We start from the raw sequence: 11553 nt of genomic DNA, 5'->3' as shown, positions 1-11553 counted from the left end.
CACAGGGTAATAAGACTGTAGCGGAGTATGAGGTAGAATTTTTGAGGCTGAGTCAATATGCCAGTGGGATAGTGGCAGCTGAATATGAGCGCAATGTTTGATTTGAGGATGGCCTCCGCGATGAGCTTAGGATATTGATAGCTCGACAAAGGGAGCGTAGTTTTGCTGCATTGGTAGAGAAGGCTAAGATAGTCGAGGAGGTAAAGCTGACTGAGCAGCAGAATTGTAAGAAGGATCGACCCAGGTTTAAGAGGGATTTTAGACCCTCAAGTGCCACGAATCGAAATGTTAAAAGAGCAAGGATGGAGGAACCGGTTCGAGCAGTTCTAGTAAATACTTTTAGACCGCAGGCTTGCAGGGACTGTGGTAAGGTGCATATGGGGGAGTGCTGGAAACGAAATGGAGCATGTTTTCGATGTGGGTCTAAGGATCATAAGTTCAGGGAGCGTCCTCGGAGGACAGCTCAGGAGCTAGCTGCAGAGCAAAGGGATGTCCAACCACGGCGAGGAGGACCACCACCACAGAGGGGTCGTGGGCAAGGTAGAGGTGGCAATGGTAATGGACGAGGACGTGGGCCACCTGGCAGGGGTGCTGGACATGCTGAAGCTCGACAACCGGCGTTGGTTTATGCTGCACGACGTTATGAGGAGGGTGACGCTCCTGATGTTATAACTGGTACGTTGCTCATTCATAGCACGTCTTACACTGCTTTGATTGATGTGGGTTCCACTCACTCGTATGTTGCTTGTGATGTATCTGAGGCTTTGGATGTGCTTCTTTGGGCTTTGGATGTGCTTCCTGAGGAGACTGTGAGTGGGGTATTAGTGATAAGCCCTTTGGGACATTCGGTTAAGGTAGATAAACTTTTTAGGATAGTGCCTTTAATGACACAAGATAAAACTTTTGAAGGAGATTTGATAGAGCTTCCATTTGGGGATTTTGATCTTATCTTGGGAATGGACTGGTTAACTAAACACAAGGTGATGTTGGATTGTGCTGTAAAGAGGATGGTACTAAGAACTGCCGAAGATGAGGAGATAATGGTCATAGGGGAACGAAGGGATTATTTATCCAACGTTGTTTCAGTTTTAAGAGCTGAGAAGTTGATTCGGAAAGGCTGTGAGACGTACTTGGCATTTGTAAGTCAAATCGGACTTGAGGAGATAACGGTGGAGTCGGTTAGGACCAGTAAGGAATTTCAGGATGTATTCCCAGATGAACTTCCTGGATTACCCCCGAATAGAGAAGTCGAGTTTAGAATCGACTTATTACCTAGAACAGCTCCTGTGTCCATTGCGCCTTATAGGATGGCACCAAAGGAGTTGGTAGAATTGAAAGCTCAGATACAGGAACTGTTGGATAAAGGGTTTATAAGACCAAGTGTTTCCCCGTGGGGCACACCGGTACTGTTCGTAAAGAATAAAGATGGGACTATGCGTATGTGTATTAACTATCGGCAGTTGAATAAACTGACTATCAAGAACAAGTATCCGTTACCAAGAATCGACGATCTGTTCGACCAATTAAAAGGAGCCTCAGTATTTTCTAAGATCGACCTTCGGTTAGGATATCATCAATTAAGAGTTAAAGAAGTGGATATTTATAAGATGACATTTAGGACTCGATACGGTCATTACGAGTTTCTGGTAATGCCTTTTGGTTTGACTAATGCACCGGCAGCATTCATGGATTTGATGAATCGGGTGTTCCAGCCATACTTGGATCAGTTCGTAGTTGTTTTTATTGACGACATCTTGGTGTATTCGGAAATGGAAGAGAAGCATGATGAGCATCTTCGTGTAGTGCTGCAAGTGTTAAAGGAAAAGCAACTTTATGCAAAATTTAGTAAGTGCGAGTTTTGGCTGAAAGAATTTACCTTCTTGGGGCATGTTGTGTCTGCTGAGGGGATCAAGGTGGACCTTCGAAAGATTGAGGCAATTTTGGAATGGAAGCCACCAAGTCGATATGAGATCCAAGTTTTCGGGGTTGGCGAGTTATTATTGGAGATTCGTGGAAGGATTTTCCGTGTTGGCGACCCGCTAATCTAAACTTATAAGGAAAGGAGCACCTTTTGTTTGGACAAATAAGTAGCAGGAGGCTTTTTAGAAGTTGAAGAAGATATTGGGATTTGGTAAGAAGGGTAAGTTGAGCCCACGGTTTATTGGGCCTTACTGAGTTATTAAGCGGATAGGGCCGGCGGCTTATCAGTTAGAGTTACCTCCAGAGCTGGATCGTATTCACGACGTTTCCATGTGTGCATGCTAAGGCGATATCATTCCTGACCCAACTCATATCGTGCCAGTTGCAGAAATCGAAGTACAGTAGAATTTGACTTTCGAAGAGGAACCTCTGCAAATACTTGATCGCGATGTCAAGGTGTTGAGAAGGAGGTCAGTCCCATTAGTGAAGGTACTTTGGAGGACCCATGGCAAGGAAGAAGCTACTTGGGAGACCGAAGAGGCAATGCATCAACAATACCCTCAACTGTTTGGATCAGGTAAATTTCGAGGCCGAAATTTCTTCAAGGAGGGTAGAGTTGTAACATCCTGATTTTTGGGTTTTTCGCGATTCTTGATATTTTAATAAAGTTTCTAAAATTTGGTATATGATTATGGAATTCATAATTTGAGTATGTAAATGGGCTTATGGAAGGCTCATGTGTTGGCCAAAACCTGGTAAAATTTTCAAAATTTGGACTTAAGAGTTAGGGGTTCTGGCTAGGTGACCTTATGTAAAGTTGTGGGAGAAATGTATCACAAAAAGAGCTGTAATAAAGTGGCAAGGGTGACTCCACTAAGCTCCTAAAAAGGTTGCGTGTGGAGCATAAGGGAAGACATGGGATCGATTCCCTGTGTTGGCAAATAAGGTTATTTATTTTATGAGCGGGAAGGGTAAGTGATGGAACCCGTGGATTCATTGCGGGAGTTTGAATTGGTCAAGTGCATGGATTAAGGAGTGATAAGGGGAGAGATTTTAGGGATGATGGAGAGATAAGGGGAAGCCTATCTAGGAGAGATTTTAGGAGATTTGAAATGGGGGAAGTGATGGCCGGCCAAGGGGGAAGGTTAGTGTAAATTCGGCTATTGGGTTTTAAGGTGGCATTTTCCTCTTTTGTTTTCTTTCTTTCTTCCCACTTGTGCCGATTTTTATTAAGAAATTCCTCTCTTTTCTCTTCCCTTATTTCATCCATAAACTCTTTACCCCCATTCTTCCTCTCTTTCATTTATAGTAAAAGCCGAACTCATCCTTCTTTTCATTGCTCATCCTTCTTTTCATTGCTAATCGAATAGCAACAAGCCAAATCCCAAAGGAGGCATAGGAAATCGATTTCTCCATAAAGGTATACACTTGTTCTTTTTTTTATTTTAGCCGATTCATGTTATGTCAGAAGCCTTTCAACTCTTTTGTCAACACCCTTTTTGGTCCATAACCACTTCTTCTTCAGTGATCCAAAAGCCGAAAGCATGGCATCCTTAGGTAACTTGGTGGCCGATTCTTAGGATCCTTGTGGTGTGAATTTTGCTAGTGTTTTGAAGCTGGGACTGCATTGAATCGGAGTTGACACGGGATTGGAACCGTTTGGGTAGGTGAACCTTGGTAAGTGCTCGTAGCTTTAATCAATTCGGTATTATAGAGGTTAAGAAAAGCCGAAACCCCTCTAGTTTAGGGAGGTGGCTGAATATGGGTATAGGCTTTATGGGGTTCTTCTTTTAATATTTTTATGGTTTCTATAGTGGAGGGGCAGCAAGGCGTAGTGTCGATTTGGATTAGCTTGGATCACCGGAGTGGCTAGATCTCGTCATAAATCTCAGCAAAGGTAAGGTGCATAAGGCCATTATGGATGGTGGCCAAATGTGTAAGTGTTAATATCAGATGGTTCTTGGTTTGGTTCAATTATTGTGAGCTGATTTATTAATGGTTGAATATAGGAGAAATCATGTAGGAGATCTCGTCGTGGAATATCGCAAAATAGGTGTGTAACGAACCCTTTTTCATAGCTTAAAGCGATAAATGCTGAAAAGTCGAAATGCCGAAATTCTGGCATTTCGAGGACTTGTGAGCAAGCTAACGCTCATTAGTTAGTAGATTCGTTGAGATGATGATTGGGAATATTGGAAATGGTAAGAGCGCGATTTTTGGCGTTCACGGTAAGTTGTGCCTTAAGGGGCCGAAGTGGGGCCTAATGGGTTTTCGGGCCCATTTGTAAAAAAAATTGGTAGAAAAGGAAAACGTGCTAAGTTGCTCATCGAGACTGATAAAACCATTATGGAATATAGGCTAAATGGGCCTAGATGAAAAAAACGGCTAAGTAGGGCCCATTAGGGGTTTTAGGCCCAATAACTCGATTTCGCTAAAAATGGGCCAGAATGACTGTTTGCACCCATGAATTGTTAGTAACCGTTAATGAACATGGAAACCCTAATTTTTGGTAAAATTACAGGATTACCCTTATAACATGAAAATGATCGTTTTGCCCCTAGGTAAAAATGACCATTACACCCCTAGGGTTTATATATGAATTTAATACATGGGATTTTGATAAACATGGTATGTATGATATGCACATGACATGTATGATATGCACATGATGTATTCATAAATGCACTGTGTTGGGTTTTTATATGGATGGAGGAAGTGCAAAAGGGCTTATGCCCCAGTTATCAAAAGGGCTTATGTCCCAGTTATTAAAAAAGGGCTTATGCCCCAGTTATCAAAAAGGCTTATGCCCCAGTTATTAAAAGGGCTTATGCCCCAGTTATTAAAAGGGCTTTTTCCCTAGTTATTAAAAGAGGCTAGGCCTCCAGTTATATAATGAAGCAGCTATGCTGCCGGTGGAGAGTTATGGTTGGGTGGGTTGAGTTATTCCCACATGGTGTGTTGGTTGGTACAGTGGAGAGTAGCGGATGGTGGGTCGAGTAGTCTCCCAAATGGGCTTGCATTCATTTGTTTTATTGACGATACATGTGATATTGAATTGGGCCTATGGGCCATACCGTTTCTGATAAAAGGCTTCGGTCTAGTTATATGATTTATGAAAAGGCTACGGCCCAGCATATACATATTGAGATTGGACATGGGATAAGGCCCAGCAGGCTAATATTGTTTTGGGCTCTGAAAGGGGCTTGTTGCACACTCAGTTTCCAAACTCACCCCCTTTCCTTAACCTTGCAGGTGAGCCTTGATGTCGGGACTTGGAGCCGGAGGGGATTCAGAGTGGCCACGGTGATCGCCTTTGGGCTTTTAAATAAGCATTGGTTTTCTTTAAATTTCCTTTAATTATTATTTATTCTTGGGTTGTAATAAGGCCATTTTACCAGTTCTTTTATTTCTTTTCGGGATTTTTTTATTTTTAATAACTTTAAAATTGGTTGATAATTATACAAATGGGCTAGACTTAGGACGTGTTTTCCAAACGATACTTGATTTCAAAATATCAAAACACCACGATTATTCGATTTATCAAAGACGTCCACTTAAACAAATTTAAACTCGATATAACAAAGTGTGGCAATGGTTATGGGCATGTCTAGGATTAGATCCATTCGAAGAGCTTGGTACTTAAGCAGCCTTTATGGCTCACCTCCTCTATCTCAGATACCTACCTAGTGCCCAGCTTCCATTCACTTTGTTAACTCAACAAGATATATGGTTTTTAAAACACTAACACGAAACATGGGTTTTCAACTCGAATGTGGCACGTCAGATTCAGTCATAACGTCTGGGCCGGGTTTGGGGTGTTACATTTAAAGTAGCAGGGGCATTACATAATCCAAAAGGCATTCTACAATAAGCGAACGTACCGTATGGGCATGTGAATGTCGTCTTTTCTTGATCTTAAGGCACTATTGGGATTTGGAAGTAACCGGAGAGTCCGTCTAGGAAGCGGTAATACATGTGTCCGGATAATCTTTCTAACATTTGGTCAATGAATGGCAAGGGAAAGTGATATTTTCTTGTGGCGTCATTTAGTTTCCTGTAGTCTATGCAAACTCTCTATCATGTAACCGTTCTTGTTAGGATTAGTTCATTCTTTTCGTTGGTCACAACCTTCATGCCTCCTTTCTCAGGGACAACTTGCACTGGACTTACCCAAGAACTGTCAAAAATAGGATAAATAATTCCAGCATCTAGAAGTTTAATTACCTCAGCTTTTACAACTTCTTTCATGTTGTGTTTCAAACGTCTTTGAGCTTGCGCACATGGTTTGTATTCATCTTCCATTAAGATTTTGTGGGTGCAAAAAGAAGGACTGATTCCTTTAATGTCATAAATTTTCCATGCTATGGCCTTCTTATGTTCTTTTAATACTTGGATTAATTTCTCTTTCTCCTTGGGTTGCAAATTAGAAGCAATAATAACTGGTAATGTAGAATTAATTCCAAGGAATGCATATTCTAAATGGTTTGGTAATTGTTTAAGTTCTAGTTTGGGAGGCTCCTCAATCGAGGGTTTTTGCTTAAGTTCATCGTTGATCTTAATACCTTCGTATACTACTTGTCTTGACGGATGGTTATTAGGTTCCTCACTTATCTCCACGTCTTGAGCTGGACACAGTTCTGTCGTCTCCTCTTGTACAATATCCTAAAAAGAGTCTTGAGTAATATAGTCAATAGAGTCAATGAAATAACATGAATCATCTAAGTTCCTTAGAGAATCTCATAGCATCATAAATTTTAAAGATCATTTTCTCGTCACCTACTCTAAGTACCAATTTATCGTCACCCATGTCAATCACGGCTCTAGCAGTGGCTAGAATGGGCGCCCTAAAATTAAGGGTACTTCCACATCTTCATCCATGTCAAGCACAACAAAATCAACAGGAAATATAAATTTATCTACTTTTAAGAGTACGTCTTCTATAATACCCCTGGGATACTTAACAGATTTATCGGCTAATTGAATACTCATCCTAGTGGATTTAGGTTCCCCAAGACCAAGCTGTTTGAACATTTTATAGGGCATCAAATTAAAACTAGCGCCTAAATCAGCTAGTGCTTTTTCAATACTCAGATTTCCAATTAAGCAAGGGATAGTAAAACTTCCTGGATCTTTTAGTTTGGTTGGAAGCTTATTTTGGAGTATGGCGGAGTATTCCTCGTTGAGTTCTACTGTAGATAAGTCCTTAAACTTCCTTTTATTTGTTAAAAGCTCCTTTAAAATTTTGCATATGTAGCCATTTGCGAGATAGCTTCAACAAAAGGCAAGTTGATATGTAATTACTTAAAAAGCTCAAGAAACTTACCGAATTGTGCATCAATGTGATCTCTTTTTAATTTTGCTGGATTTGGAACCGGTGGTGAATATTCCTTCGGTACTGGTTTGTCACTATTTTCGGGTTTTTCTTCCCTCCTTTCGCTTTCCACGGCTTCTTGTGCTAACTTTTTTTTCAGATTCCGCTAACACTTTCCCAGTCCTTAGTGTAACTGCTTTGACATGCTCTCCAGATTTGGTATTACTAAATAAATTTTCTAGTGGTCTTTCCGAGATTAGCTTAGACAGCTAGCTTATCTGAGTTTTGAGTCCTTGGATCGATGCTTGTTAATTCTTAAGTGCTGTCTCGGTATTTTGGAAACGGGTTTATGACACCGAGATGAATTTAAAAAGCATCTCTTCAAGGTTTGGTTTTTTCTCCTATTGATAAGGTGGCTGTTGAAAACCCTGAGTATTTTGTGGCTTTGGATTTCCTTGACCTCCCTAGGAAAAATTTGGGTGGTTCCTCCAACCTGCATTATAAGTATTAATGCATGGGTTATTTTGAGATCTAAAGTTATTATTACCCATATAGTTGACTTGTTCCTCTTCAGTTGTAGGATTGCAGGATTAGTATTCTGTATGTACACCTCCTCCGCTTAAGTCACACCTCATTACTAGATGTACCTGCGTAGAACCAAGAAAACTATCAATCTTTTTATTGAGAAGTTCTACCTGATTAGAGAGCATGGTGACTGAATCGATGTTATAGACGCCGACTATTTTCGTTGGCTTTGTCCTCATAACTTGCCACTAATAGTTGTTCAGTGACATCTCCTCTATGAATTCATAAGCATCTTCCAATATTTTATTGTTAATGGTTCCGCCAGCAGCTGAGTCAATCATTTGTCTTGTCGAGGGATTCACACCATTGTAGAACATTTGAACTTACAGCCAAAGCGGTAACCCATGGTGAGGGCACTTTCTCAGTAAGTCCTTGTATCTCTCCCATGCATCGTAAAGTATTTCAAAATCCATCTGCACAAAACAAGAGATATCATTACGTAATTTAGCCATTTTAGCCGGCGAAAAATATTTTAGTAAAAACTTCTAGGTCATTTGTTCCCAAGTAGTGATAAACCCTCGTGGTAACGAGTTGAACCACTGTTTAGCTTTGTTTCTCAGTGAGAAGGGAAATAACCGAAGACAAATGGCATCATCAGAAATGCCATTAGTTCGCCAAGTGCGTGTTAGGATCCTCATCCTGCAAACTATCAAACTGAGCAAACTACTGTATCATCTGAATTGTGTTAGGTTTTAGTTCGAATTTATTCGCAGCAATAGCAGGTCTAACTATACTAGACTCAGTTCCTGTTAAAGAAGGTTTAGCATAGTCATACATAGTACGTGGAGCAGGATTTTGATTAGCTGCAATTGTAGGAGGTAGCTGATCGCCTGGGTTTTTGGCCATCTCTTCAGTTGGGGTTTGAGTATCGTCTTCTCGCTCGTTCTCCATGTAGCGTAAACTACACCTTATTTCTCTTTAATTTTTGTGAATTGTACGATTGATTTCTTCGTCAAAGAGTAATGGTCTTGACGGGTTTCTTCTAGTCATAAACTATAAAAAACCTGCCAAGAGAGAGAAAAAGTAAATTAATAAATAATAAAATAAAATAAAATAAAATTGCAAGAAAAATAAATAGCTAAAGTAATAAAAATTTAGTGTTCCTAATATTTCAATTCCCCGGCAACGGTGTCAAAAACTTGATCGCGTGATTCGTAACAAGTAATAAATATTAATATTGAAGATCAAACCTAGACTAACTATTATCACGACGAAAAGACAAGCGCACCTATCGAACAATAGTATAGTAATGGTAAGACCGGGATATCGTACCCAAGGGAACCAAAAGTACTAGTAATAACTATCTTTTTATTATCTAGCCTAAGAATAAAAGGGTTTGTTTTAATTAACTAATTATTTAAACTAATTAACTGATTTAATTAAAGCAAAGAGAAAATTTGGAAAGAGACTTGAAGAAAAGCAATTGATAAAGACGACACCCAAGGAGGACTCCACCTAGATTTCACTTGTTATCTGACTCTGAACCGGATGATTTATTCACATGACTTGATCCGTGAGACTCCCTAACCTATGTTATTATCCCTTTCGAGACTAATAACGTCTAACCCTCAGTTGAATTAATCGAAATTTCTTTCTTAATTAAAACCCCTAGGGAAGCAGTAAATCACTCTATGGACTCCCATATTAGGTTTCACCCTAATCCGGAAAAATCTCGTAACCTTATTTCTAGGCGTTCGATCAACTCCGCTTAATTATGCCAAATCTACTCTTAGGCAGGGTCTATTCCTCCTCTGCATAAGCACATCAAATTATGAACTAATACCCGGAATATTAACTCAAGCATTAAGAACATATAATTAAGAACAAATCAAGTATTTATCATACAGTTCAGATAATAATAACAAGATCTATCATGGGTTTTATCCCCCTTAGGTATCTAAGGGGTTTAGTTCATAGTAAAATAAGAGTACATCTCAAGAGTATGAAAATAACAAAACATAACGAAAACTCTAAAAGCCCTGAAGGAATTCTGAGAGAGATCTTCAGTCTTGGAGTAGCTCTGGCTTTTGAGATGGATCGTCTAGCTTCCTTCAAGTAACTCCCGGCGTGTGGTACTGTATTCCAGAAAAGTTCTGGAAAGAGCGGCCTCCTTCTAGGTCACACTTAGGGTGTTTATATAGGCTTTTGATTGGCTTTCTTCCTCCCTAAGTACCTTTTTTCGTGTAAGATATAACTCTTTCAAAAAAGGACACACCCGTGTGCCACGACCGTGTGACGTGATTACCAGGCCGTGTTCAATCCATTGAAATGCACACGGCCGTGTGGGCTCAATAGTCAGGCCGTGTGAATCGTGAAAACCTTGGTCGACACCCCCGAAGGCCACGGGTGTGTGAGATGCCCGTGTGCTAAGGCTTAGGTCGTGTCATCTTCTTGATTTGGTCTGTTTTGTCCCTTTTTAGCTCGTTTTTGGCTCCTTTCGACTCTTGGTGCTCTTCTGAGTACAAAACATGAAATAACCGGATTAAGAGCACCAAAATCAACAAATCTAGTAATAAACATCCATAAATATGCTAAGTATTTGGGTTATAGATATGTATAATTTGGCGTTTATCAAATACCCCCACACTTAAGCATTTGCTTGTCCTGAAGAAAAATTCTCATTTACTGTTAGAATTCATTCTTTTCAATCACATAATCATTACTGATAATGTTACAAGTTATTCCACAGAAAATCATACAGTGAGAATTCAACTATAGGGGCATTAAAAGCCTCAAACAATCTAAATCGAATACTTTGACAACAAAATAATATGTAATCTCCTTCTTTCAAGTAATTAACTTTAATCCTAAATATACAAGAGATGACATCCTCACTAAAGATTCACTCAAATCACTCAAAGTGTTTAAGGTTCAAGATTAGGCACTCAATTGTCTAACATGAAAAGTTATTACCATAGGCTTGCATGAAAACCAAATCTCCACCACTTATAAATGATATGATACACTAATCAAAAGGGCTTTGCATGGTTGTAACGGGGTTTAGGTTACAAGTATGGATACAAGCTGAAGAGAAAAAGGTTTGAATCGAGATAATTTCAATATATTACCCCACTATCAAAAACTTAATTACTGAACCACAAACAAATATCTAGAACTAGTTTACATGAGTTCATGACAACTTTAGCTTGCTGAGAATTACAATATAATACTGAGTTTTTTTTTAAGAACAAATCAAGTCGATACAATATAGAAATCGTACTTCATGATTCAGTAACAAAAAATGGTGAACATAGCAAGGTAACAATATTAAATTCAATCTCAATAAAAAGGGTCAAATTAAGTAGGAGGATTTCAACAATAATGGGTTAATGGGTTAATGATGAGGGTTAAGCAATGAAAAAGGGTTAGTAGGCTCAAGGGATTTCACTAAGGGTTTAATTATGTGGGAAGGCTTTTTATGGAGTAAATGGATTAAATCCTAAGTGCCTTTATCATCTCAGTATATTAAATCATACATGTGATCTCAATATGTGTAATTGAAGCAAGTTCTAGAATAACAGTTCAATACTGACGCACTCAAAGAAATAATAAAAGTGAGCATGAAAGGATAAATAGATGCTCAAAAGGCTCAAAAATCTCACAAAAATCATGGCTTTTTGATGTTTTGACTCGTGAATTCTAATTCAAAGTAATACCTAGACTTGGGGAAACAACCTATAATTTTAATTTCTTAAAAATCAACTTATCATGCTTGATTCTCTAATGTCATAAAGTTT

The 11553-nt window shown here is 39.3% G+C and overlaps 1 non-coding gene across 1 annotated transcript; it reads left to right on the top strand.

Annotated features, from left to right (window-relative positions):
* Positions 1–8155: 8155 nt before the first annotated feature.
* On the top strand, positions 8156–8262 carry LOC128294658 (small nucleolar RNA R71). Its single transcript, XR_008284966.1, has one exon. It is a non-coding gene; the product is annotated as a small nucleolar RNA R71 (small nucleolar RNA).
* Positions 8263–11553: the final 3291 nt, after the last annotated feature.

The sequence above is a fragment of the Gossypium arboreum genome, chromosome 6, assembly GCF_025698485.1.
Source record: "Gossypium arboreum isolate Shixiya-1 chromosome 6, ASM2569848v2, whole genome shotgun sequence".
NCBI lineage: Eukaryota > Viridiplantae > Streptophyta > Magnoliopsida > Malvales > Malvaceae > Gossypium > Gossypium arboreum.
This window is presented reverse-complemented; position numbering and strand designations above follow the sequence as displayed.